General features: G+C 44.8%; 1 protein-coding gene across 4 annotated transcripts in view; it reads left to right on the forward strand.

The window, feature by feature from the left end:
* Nucleotides 1-4737: 4737 nt before the first annotated feature.
* LOC120024381 (cGMP-dependent protein kinase 1-like) overlaps nt 4738-12020 on the forward strand; it is a 40017-nt gene continuing 32734 nt past the window's right edge. The window contains exons 1-2 of one of the 4 annotated variants that reach the window (XM_038968612.1): nt 4742-5052; nt 5401-5412. The gene's annotated coding sequence lies outside the window, so the exon portion shown is untranslated. Of the gene's footprint in view, nt 5053-5400; nt 5413-12020 lie in introns of all 4 variants that reach the window. The other 3 variants (XM_038968615.1, XM_038968616.1, XM_038968611.1) reach the window with 3 other exon arrangements.

Here is a 12020-nt window from a genome sequence, read left to right on the forward strand (position 1 = left end):
TGTCCCATGGAATAAATGTTGTAGATCTTAATGTTTTTCCTCATAATCCTGGACTATCGGACCACCATTTTATTACGTTTGCAATCGCAACAAATAATCTGCTCAGACCCCAACCAAGGAGCATCAAAAGTCGTGCTATAAATTCTCAGACAACACAAAAATTCCTTGATGCCCTTCCAGACTCCTTCTGCCTACCCAAGGACGTCAGAGGACAAAAATCAGTTAATCACCTAACTGAGGAACTCAATATAACCTTGCGCAATACCCTAGATGCAGTTGCACCCCTAAAAATTAAAAACATTTGTCATAAGAAACTAGCTCCCTGGTATACAGAAAATACCCGAGCTCTGAAGCAAGCTTCCAGAAAATTGGAACGGAAATGGCGCCACACCAAACTGGAAGTCTTCCGACTAGCTTGGAAAGACAGTACCGTGCAGTATCGAAGAGCCCTCACTGCTGCTCGATCATCCTACTTTTCCAACTTAATTGAGGAAAATATGAACAATCCAAAATTTATTTTTGATACTGTTGCAAAGCTAACTAAAAAGCAGCATTTCCGAAGAGAGGATGGCTTTCACTTCAGCAGTAATAAATTCATGAACTTCTTTGAGGAAAAGATCATGATCATTAGAAAGCAAATTACGGACTCCTCTTTAAATCTGCGTATTCCTCCAGGGCTTAGCTGTCCTGGATCTGCACAGCTCTGCCAGGGCCTGGGATCGGGAGAGACACTTAAGTGTTTTAGTACTATATCTCTTGACACAATGATGAAAATAATCATGGCCTCTAAACCTTCAAGCTGCATACTGGATCCTATTCCAACTAAACTACTGAAAGAGCTGCTTCATGTGCTTGGCCCTCCTATGTTGAACATAATAAACGGCTCTCTATCCACCGGATGTGTACCAAACTCACTAAAAGTGGCAGTAATAAAGCCTCTCTTGAAAAAGCCAAACCTTGACCCGGAAAATATAAAAAACTATCGGCCTATATCGAATCTTCCATTCCGCTCAATTTTTTTTGAAAAAGCTGTTGCGCAGCAACTCACTGCTTTCCTGAAGACAAACAATGTATACGAAATGCTTCAGTCTGGTTTTAGACCCCATCATAGCACTGAGACTGCACTTGTGAAGTTGGTAAATGACCTTTTAATGGCGTCAGACCGAGGCTCTGCATCTGTCCTCGTGCTACTAGACCTTAGTGCTGCCTTTGACACCATCGATCACCACATTCTTTTGGAGAGACTGGAAACCCAAATTGGTCTACACGGACAAGTTCTGGCCTGGTTTAGATCTTATCTGTCGGAAAGATATCAGTTTGTCTCTGTGAATGGTTTATCCTCTGACAAATCAACTGTACATTTCGGTGTTCCTCAAGGTTCCGTTTTAGGACCACTATTGTTTTCACTATATATTTTACCTCTTGGGGATGTTATTCAAAAACATAATGTTAACTTTCACTGCTATGCGGATGACACACAACTGTACATTTCAATGAAACATGGTGAAGCCCCAAAATTGCCCTCGCTAGAAGCCTGTGTTTCAGACATAAGGAAGTGGATGGCTGAAAACTTTCTACTTTTAAACTCGGACAAAACAGAGATGCTTGTTCTAGGTCCCAAGAAACAAAGAGATCGTCTGTTAAATCTGACAATTAATCTTGATGGTTGTAAAGTCATCTCAAATAAAACTGTGAAGGACCTCGGTGTTACTCTTGACCCTGATCTCTCTTTTGACGAACATATCAAGACTGTTTCAAGGACAGCTTTTTTCCATCTACGTAACATTGCAAAAATCAGAAATTTTCTGTCCAAAAATGATGCAGAAGAATTAATCCATGCATTTGTTACTTCTAGGTTAGACTACTGCAATGCTCTACTTTCCGGATAAAGCACTAAATAAACTTCAGTTAGTGCTAAATCCTGACTAGAACCAAGAAATTTGATCATATTACTCCAGTGCTAGCTTCCCTACTCTGGCTTCCTGTTAAGGCAAGGGCTGATTTCAAGGTTTTACTGTTAACCTATAAAGCGTTACATGGGCTTGCTCCTACCTATCTTTCCGAGTTGGACCTGCCGTACATAACTACACGTACGCTACGGTCACAAGACGCAGGCCTCCTAATTGTCCCTAGAATTTCTAAGCAAACAGCTGGAGGCAGGGCTTTCTCCTATAGATCTCCATTTTTATGGAATGGTCTGCCTACCCATGTGAGAGACGCAGACTCGGTCTCAACCTTTAAGTTTTTACTGAAGACTTATCTCTTCAGTAGGTCATATGATTGAGTGTAGTCTGGCCCAGGAGTGTGAAGGTGAACGGAAAGGCTCTGGAGCAACGAATCGCCCTTGCTGTCTCTGCCTGGCCGGTTCCCCTCTCTCCACTGGGATTCTCTGCCTCTAACCCTATTACAGGGGCTGAGTCACTGGCTTACTGGTGCTCTTTCATGCCGTCCCTAGGAGGGGTGCGTTACTTGAGTGGGTTGAGTTACTGACGTGATCTTCCTGTCTGGGTTGGCGCCCCCCCTTGGTTTATGCTGTGGTGGAGATCTTTGTGGGCTATACTCGGCCTTGTCTCAGGATTGTAAGTTGGTGGTTGAAGATATCCCTCTAGTGGTGCGGGGGCTGTGCTTTGGCAAAGTGGGTGAGGTTATATCCTTCCTGTTTGGCCCTGTCCGGGGGTATCATCGGATGGGGCCACAGTGTCTCCTGACCCCTCCTGTCTCAGCCTCCAGTATTTATGCTGCAGTAGTTTGTGTCGGGGGCTAGGGTCAGTTGGTTATATCTGGAGTACTTCTCCTGTCTTATCCAGTGTCCTGTGTGAATTTAAGTATGCTCTCTCTAATTCTCTCCTTCTCTCTTTCTTTCTCTCTCTCGGAGGACCTGAGCCCTAGGACCATACGTCAGGACTACCGGGCATGATGACTCCTTGCTGTCCCCAGTCCACCTGGCCTTGCTGCTGTTCCAGTTTCAACTGTTCTGCCTGCGGTTATGGAACCCCTACCTGTCCCAGACCTGCTGTTTTCAACTCTTAATGATCGGCTATGAAAAGCCAACTGACATTTATTCCTGATTATTATTTGACCATGCTTGTCATTTATGAACATTTTGAACATCTTGGCCATGTTCTGTTATAATCTCCACCCGGCACAGCCAGAAGAGGACTGGCCACCCCTCATAGCCTGGTTCCTCTCTAGGTTTCTTCCTAGGTTTTGGCCTTTCTAGGGAGTTTTTCCTAGCCACCGTGCTTCTACACCTGCATTGCTTGCTGTTTGGGGTTTTAGGCTGGGTTTCTGTACAGCACTTCGAGATATTAGCTGATGTACGAAGGGCTATATAAAATAAACTTGATTTGATTTTGATGATTTGACTTCCCGCTCTCCCCCTCTATGAGAGAGAGCATGGTGTAGAGCGGACCCCCCTGTAATCTGATCCTTCAGATCGTCACAGGAGAGTTATGACACCACCTGGACTTTGGGAGGAAGGCCCCATATACCACTGACTGACCACTATCCCAGCTGCACTGCGATAGCAATAACAATCTAAAGTAATTTAGACCTTCCATTGTCCATTTCTATCTGTTACCATGACACCAGTCAAGACATTGAAATTGTATTCCTCAATAAAAAAAGTAACAATGTAAAATAGTTGTTCAGGTTGTGTCTGTCAATTTTCTGTTTTTCAGTTGATACGCGTCTACCTTATCACTGCTGTATTTACCACGAGTAAGAGCACATCAATTTGTTTGGATTGTTTTATTATATCACTGTGTTGGTGTCTCAGTGGTAAAACAGTACTGCTTGTCATTTGGTGCTCCAGGTCTATACCTCTTTCATCTGGTTGTTAATGTCGTTGGGTATTGATTAACAGAAAGGGTATCAATAATCAACTGAAGACAATAAAAATCCCCACATCCTCTGTCACAATGTGAACCCTTCAGCCTCATTTACATTCCTTAAAGGATGCTGGGCTGGAAAATATCCAATGATTTCACTGTGGCTTTCTGTGGAAAGACGGCATATGATAAAGTAGCAGCAGCTTTTCCCATCTTGTTTTAACCTCAGCGTATATCGTTTTATTGTACGATTAATGCTAGTTTCTGCTGGTTGAAACCAGTGGTTGAAAGTCTCTGGTGATTATGTGTTTTGCAAGGTGCTATTTAGGACTTTTAGTATTACGTACCTTTGACTCTCACTTTTCTGTCACTCCTATCTTTTGAACCTGCTCTGGCACAATTTAGTGCTAATACAATGTGGGTCTGTATTGATCTCTTTGTCTTTACCGCTCTCTCTCTTCCCCTGTGTCAAAAGGCCTGTGTATTCATGGTTGTTTTGCTTCTTACAAATGGAGATCAAGACGGAGTATGAGGAGTATTCCCTTTCCCTCCCACTCCTTCTTCCTTTCCCTGTTCCACGCTCCTCTGCCCTCCCCTTAATTTTCCCCCTCCATCTCTTATTTTTTTCCTAGCCCCCCCTCTATTTCAACCTCCTTGAGTTCCTGCACTTTTTCTCCTCCCTCCCTCCCTCCCTCCCTCCCTCCCTCCCTCCCTCCCTCCCTCCCACCCATCCTCCTCGGTTCTACTCTGTCATCCTCTATCTTGTGTGATAGGAGGTGCCTCTGGGGTCTGGTTAATGATCCAACACTGGAGCTGCTGAGCAGACACAGATAAGGAGAGACAGGGGGAGTGGAAGAAAGGGAGATAGAGAAGTAAGAGTACGAAGTATGGGGGGAGCCAGGTGAGATCAGAGAGAGGAAAAATACAGGATTAGGTAATAGTAGGTAAACAGAGAGATAGGAGTCAGTGTGTGTACAAGTGAGTGGACTCTGAATAGAGATAGGTGTCAGTGTGTGTACAAGTGAGTGGACTCTGAATAGGATTTCCCTTCAAGCTACAGGTGGAGAAAGCCTGATACAGGACCTACACAACACTTATCCTTAGCTGGATTTACAGAGTGCTGGAGGAAGGTCTTGAACCTCATATGAAGATCCATGTGGTCACCCTAGCAGCTACACAGACTCACCCTCCGTCCTACCCCTCCTCTCTTCACAGACTACAGGTGAGTCTAACTTAAGTCTTTTCCCCTGTAGCATCAATGTATTTGTTCCAAAATGAGACCTGTTGGAGCAACATCAGAACCCAGTTGCAACTATGTGCATCTAGTTTTAATGACCTCGGGTTGTGACTGTAGTGGCTGGCTTGGGGCCAGTGGACTTTTTAAACATGACTGACATACACTTCACACCAATGAATTCATATTTTCCATTTAGAAATGAAATAGTTTTGTCTATAATTACAGAGTGGAAAATGTAGCCTCTTAATCTACTTTATTTCTGTTAGGTGTTTGCTGGGTGACTTTACAATCACTGTAATACCATGTCTAATCTCTGCCCTGTCCAATGTTCAGGGTGAAGTAAAGGTAATTGGGGTCACGTGAAGAGCGGGCGCTAGGCAGTGCGGGATGGCATCGGAGGAGATGGCTGCCGTTTCACTGGCTCTGAACCAATTGTGCTATTGTGTTTGCTTTGTAACTTATTTTGTACATAATGTTTCTGCTACCGTCTCCTTTAACCGAAAAGAGCTTCTGGATATCAGAACAGCGATTACTCACCTCATACTGGACAAAGATTTTTTCTTTAACGAGTCGGACGCAGAGGATTTACTTCAGACACCCGACAAGGCCCAAATCACCGTCATTCGCATGAAGAAGAGACCGATATATTGGGGATGTAGGTCGGGGTGCCTTGTAAGGATCCGACGGCGAGTGGGTAATCCGCCTCCACCATCAGTCCTATTAGCCAATGTGCAACCATTGGATAATAAGTGGATGAGCTCCGATCAAGACTATCCTACCAACGGGACATTAAAAAACTGGAATATCTTATGTTTCACTGAGTCGTGGCTGAACAACGACATGGATAACATACAGCTGGCTGGGTTTTCGGTGCATCGGCAAGATAGACCAGCTGCCTCTGGGAAGACAAGGGGTGGCTGTCTGTCTATTTTTCTAAAACAGCTAGTGCACGAAATGTAATATTAAGGAAGTCTCAAGGTTTTGCTCGCCTGAGGTAGAGAATCTTATGATAAGCTGTAGACCACACTATTTAGCAAGAGAGTTTTCATCTATATTTTCCATAGCTATCTATGTACCACCACAAACCAATGCTGGCACTAAGACCGCACTCAACGAGCTGCATAAGGCCATAAGAAAACAAAAAAATTCTCATCTAGAGGCGGTGCTCCTAGTGGCCAGGGACTTTAATGCAGCGAAACTTAAATCCGTTTGAACTCAATTCTACCAGCACATTACATGCGCAACCAGAGGAAAAATAACTCTAGACCACAATAACTCCACACACAGAGATGCGTACAAAGATCTCCCTCGCCCTCCATTTGGCAAATCTGACAATAACTTTATCCTCCTGATTCCTGCTTACAATCAAAAACTAAATCAAATTGTATTTGTCACACGTGCCGAATACAACAGGTGCAGACCTTAGTGAAATGCTTACTTACAAGCCCTTAACCAACAATTCAGCTAAGAAAATACCTCAAAGTAAGAGATAAGAATAATAAATGATTAAAGAGCAGCACTAAATAACAATAGCAGTGCTATATACAGGGGGTACCAGTACAGAGTCAATGTGCGGGGGCACCGGTGTCGAGGTAATATGTACATGTAGGTAGAGTTATTAAAGTGACTATCCATAGATAATAACAGAGAGTAGCACCAGTGTTCCAGAGGGGGCAGGGGGCTGTCTCATCGTTGTCGGTGATCAGGCCTACCACTGTTGTGTCATCAGCAAACGTAATGATGGTGTTGGAGTTCTGCCTGGCCGTGCAGTCATAAGTGAACAGGGAGTACATGAGGGGACTCAGTACGCACCCCTGAGGGGCTCCCGTGTTGAGGGTCAGCGTGGCAGATGTGTTGTTACCTACTCTTACCACCTGGGGGCGGCCCATCAGGAAGTCCAGGATCCAGTTGCAGAGGGAGGTGTTTAGTCCCAGGGTCCTTAGCTTAGTGATGAGCTTTGTGGGCACTATGGTGTTTGTAAGATGAGCTATAGTCAATGAATAGCATTCTCACATAAGTGTTCCTTTCGTCCAGGTGTGAAAAGGCAGTGTAGAGTGCAATAAAGATTGCATCATCTGTGGATCTGTTGGTGCACTATGCAAATTGGAGTGGGTCTAGGGTTTCTGGGATAATGGTGTTTGATGTGAACCATGTAGAGGAAAAAGAAACGCACACCTATTTAGGCGAGGTGCTTGCTAGCGGAGTGGAAAACTTGAAAATAAAGGAGAGACGTTGGATCTGTTGGGGCGGTATGTGGGTCTAGGGTGTCCACGAGGATGCTGTTGATTTGAGCCATGACCAGCATTTCAAAACATTTCATTGCTACAGACGTGAGTGCTACGGGTCGGTAGTCATTTAGGCAGGTTACCTTAGTGTTCCTGAGCAAAGGGACTATGGTGGTCTGCTTGAAACATGTTGGTATTACAGACTCAGACAGGGAGAGGTTGAAAATGTCAGTAAAGACACTTGCCAGTTGGTCAGCGCATGCTTAGAGTGCACGTCCTAGTAGTCCGTCTGGCCCTGTGGCATTGTGAATGTTGACCTGTTTAAAGGTCTTACTCACATTCGCTGCAGAGAGCGTGATCACACAGTCGTCCTAAACAGCTGATGCTGTCTTGCATGTTTCAGTGATACTTGCCTCGAAGCAAGTGTAGAAGTAATTTAGCTCGTCTGGTAGGCTCGTGTCACTGGGCAGCGTACGGCTGTGCTTCCCTTTGTAGTCTGTTATAGTTTGTAACCCCTGCCGCATCCGACTAGCATCGGAGCCAGTGTAGTAAGATCCGATCTTAGTCCTGTATTGGCACTTTACCTGTTTGATGGTTCGTCGGAGGGCATAGCGGGATTTCTTATAAGTTTCCGGGTCAGATTCCCGCTCCTTGAAAGCCGCAGCTCTACCCTTTAGGTCAGTGTGAATGTTGCCTATAATCCATGGCTTCTGGTTGGGGTATGTACGTACCGTCACTGTGGGGACGACATCCTCGATGCACTTATTGATAAAGCCAGTGACTGATGTGATGACTGATGTGATGTAATCCTCAATGCCATCGGAAGAATCACGGAACATATTCCACTCTGTGCTAGCAAAACAGTCATATAGCATCTGCTTCATCTGACCAATTTTTTATAGTCACTGGTGCTTCCTGCTATAATTTATGCTTGTAAGCAGGAATCAGGAGGATAGAATTATGGTCAGATTTGCCAAATGGTTGGTGAGGCTAGAGCTTTGTGCGGAGTAAAGGTGGTCTAGAATTTCTTTCCCTCTGGTTGTACATTTAACATGCTGAAAGAAATTAGGTAAAACTGATTTAAGTTTACCTGCATTAAAGTCCCCGGCCACTAGGATCGCCGCCTCTGGATGAACGTTTTCCTGTTTGCTTATGGCGGTATACAGCTCATTGAGTGCGGATTTAGTGCCAGCATCGGTCTGTGGTGGTATGTCCACAGTGACGAAAAATACAGATAAACTCTCGAGGAAGATAGAGTATCTCATGATAAGCTGGAGATCACACTAACTCAGGCGAGCAATACCTCAAGACTTAGATACCTTAGATATCGTGCACCAGCTGTTGTTTAAATGCATAGGCCCCCGCCCCGTGTCTTACCAGAGGCTGCTGTTCTGTCCTGCCTTAGAGTGTATTACCCGCCAGCTGCATGTTAGCCACGACTCTGTGAAACACAAGATATTACAGTTTTTAATGTCCCATTGGTAGGATAAATGTGCTTTCAGTTCGTCCCATTTATTTGCAAGCGATTGAACGTTAGCTAGCAGGACGGAAGGCAAGGGCAGATTAGCCACTCTCTTTCGTGAAATCTCCATTTCCTTTTCCAGTGATTAACGGGGATCTGGGCCTGGTCGGATATCTGCATTATTTCCCTCCTGTCCGACTCATTGAAGAAGAACTCTTCGTCCAGTTTGAGGTGAGCAATCTCAGTTCTGATGTCCAGAAGCTCTTTTCGGTCATAAGAGACGGTAGCAGCAACATTATGTATAAAACAAATTACGAACAAAGCGAAAAACCCATCAAAGTAGCATGGTTGGTTAAGAGCCGAAAGACGGCAGCCTTCCCCTCCAGCGCCATCATCAAGCAGGAAGTAACCAGTGACTCGCTCAATACGGAAGTGGTCAGTTAACGCAGATGCTAAGCTACAGGTCTATTTTGCTAGCACAGACAGGAAAATGTTCCCGGGAATCTTCTGATGGCATTGACGAGTACACAACATTAGTCACTGGCTTCATCAATAAGTGCATCGATGATGTCGTTCCCACAGTGACCGTGCGTACATACCACAACCAGAAGCCATGGATTACAGGCAACATCCGCACTGAGCTAAAGGGTAGAGCTGCCGCTTTTAAGGAGCGGGACTCCAACCCGGATGCTTATAAGAAATCCCACTATGCTATTCACTATGCCCTCCGACTGCCCTCAAACAGGCAAAGCGCCAATACAGGACTAAGATTGAATCGTACAACACTGGCTCTGACGCTCGTTGGATGTGGTAGGGCTTCCAAACTATTAAGGACTGCAACGGGAAGCACAGTCATAAGCTGCCCGGTTACACGAGCCTACCAGGCGAGCTAAATTTTTTCTATGCTCGCTTCAAGGCAAGCAACACTGAAGCATGCATGAGAGCATCAGCTGTTAAGGACGACTGTGTGATCTTGCTTTCCGTAGCCGATGTGAATAAGAGCTTTAAACAGGTCAACATACTCATGGCTCAGCGTTCAACACCATAGTGCCCTCAAAGCTCATCACTAAGCTAAGGACCCTGGGACTAAACACCTCCCTCTGATACTGGATCAGGGGTGTGTGCTCAGTCCCCCCTATACTCTCTGTTCACCCAGGACTGCATGGCCAAGCACGACTTCAACACCATCATTAAGTTTGCCGACGACACAACAGTGGTAGGCCTCATCACAGACAACGATGAGACAGCCTATAGAGAGGAGGTCAGAGACCTGGCCGTGTGGTGCCAAGACAACAACCACTCCTTCAACGTGATCAAGACAAAGAAGATGATTGTGGACTACAGGAAAAGGATGACCGAGCGAGCCCCCATTCTCATCGACGGGGCTGTAGTGGAGCAGGTTGAGAGCTTCAAGTTCCTTGGTGTCCACATCACCAAAAAACTATCATGGTCCAAACACACCAAGACAGCGTGAAGAGGGCATGACAACGCCTAATACCCATCAGGAGACGGAAAAGATTCGGCAAGGGTCCTCAGATCCTGAAAAGGTTCTACAGCTGCACCATTGACAGTATCCTGACTGGTTACATTACCGCCTGGTATGGCAACTGCTCGGCCTCCGACCGCAAAGCACTACAGAGGGTAGTCCGTACGGCCCAGTACATCACTGGGGCCAAGCTTCCTGCCATCCAAGACCTCTACACCAGGCGGTGTCAGAGGAAAGCCCATAAAATTGTCAGAGACTCCAGTTACCTAAGTTATAGACTGTTTTCTCTGCTACCACACATTAAGTGGTACTGGAGCGCCAAGTATAGGACCAAAAGGCTCCTCAACAGCTGCTACCCCCAAGCCATAAGACTCCTGAACAGCTAATCAAATGGCTCCCCGGACTATTTTACGCTGCTCCTTGTCACTGTTTATTATCTATGCATAGTCACTTTACCTCTACCCACATATACATATTACCTCGACTAACCGGTACCCCCGCACATTGACTCTGTACTGGTACCCCCTGTATATAGCCTCGCTACTGTTATTTTATTGTTTCTCTTTAATTACTTGTTATTTTTCTATTTTCTTCTTTATTTTTAACTTACAGTAAATACTTTCCTCACACTTATTTTTCTTAAAACTGCATTGTTGGTTAAGGGCTTGTAAGTAAGCATTTCACTGTAAGGTCTACACTAGCGGAGATGGGTGAATTGAAACATTGAGGAGGATGGGAGACAGCAAAGTGTGTTTCAAAAATCGTCAAAGACCAAGTCTTTTAACACAAAGCATTTAATAGAGACATTTATAGTACAATATTATGGGGAATAGGAATGAGAGGGCTACTTACACAGTGTTGGACAGAGATCACAGCAGGGATGTAATGAGGGTATGATGCAGGAGTTGAGGTGTTCAGAGGCTTGACCAGTACAGGACAGGATTTGACTGGGAAAACAAAAAACAATAATACACTATAGAGTTAGACAAAAGAGCTAAGAATGAGTTTGTCCAAGCAAGGAGTAAAATCATTGATGTGTAATAATGTGATTGTTTTTGTGTATGTGACTGACTACATACAATAATGAGCTAAAATTGATAGGGGTACTCAAAGTGCTTGGAGAGGAAACATTCAATGTGCCAGTGGATGAGCGGGCACGTGAGACATGGCTTAAATTCATGTCATGAGAGAGTTGACAATGGTAGTGGAGTGGAGTGGTCATCGCCTCTTAATCAAGGAACAGGAGGGGACTTAGCTGTAAATAAAATAGCAGATACATTCCTTATAGCTATGCCATCGTAGGTTTGGACAACGAGTTTCTCTATGAAGTCAAACACAGACTGCGCATCTCACCCACTTCAAAGTAGGCCAAAAAACGTTGCTGAATACAGCCCTGATTATCCACATACCTGACGATAACAGACAACTGCAAGCAGACTGGTGGCACCATAGGTCCCAGAGTGGTGGGGCAATTTTTACCCCCTAGGTCCTGGAGTTTTTCCTTATATGTTAACCTAACTAGGAAAACTCTGAACCCTATAAGGTATGACAGTGATTAATCAGTTGTAAAAAGGTTTCATATGGGCTATGATGGGACCATTTTTTCCTAATCAGGTCACATGGTTATAAAAAACTCCTGGCCCTGAGGGGATGAAACCCCTGTCAAACTGCAGCTACCTTATATTTGTTCATATAAATTATATTTAGACCGGATTAGGAGGGGGATTTCCTCTACCCAGACAACAGAACTCACAGGGCTGAGCTTGCTTAATGCATGTTT

This window comes from Salvelinus namaycush, chromosome 29 (genome assembly GCF_016432855.1).
Source record: "Salvelinus namaycush isolate Seneca chromosome 29, SaNama_1.0, whole genome shotgun sequence".
In the NCBI taxonomy this organism is placed as follows: domain Eukaryota; kingdom Metazoa; phylum Chordata; class Actinopteri; order Salmoniformes; family Salmonidae; genus Salvelinus; species Salvelinus namaycush.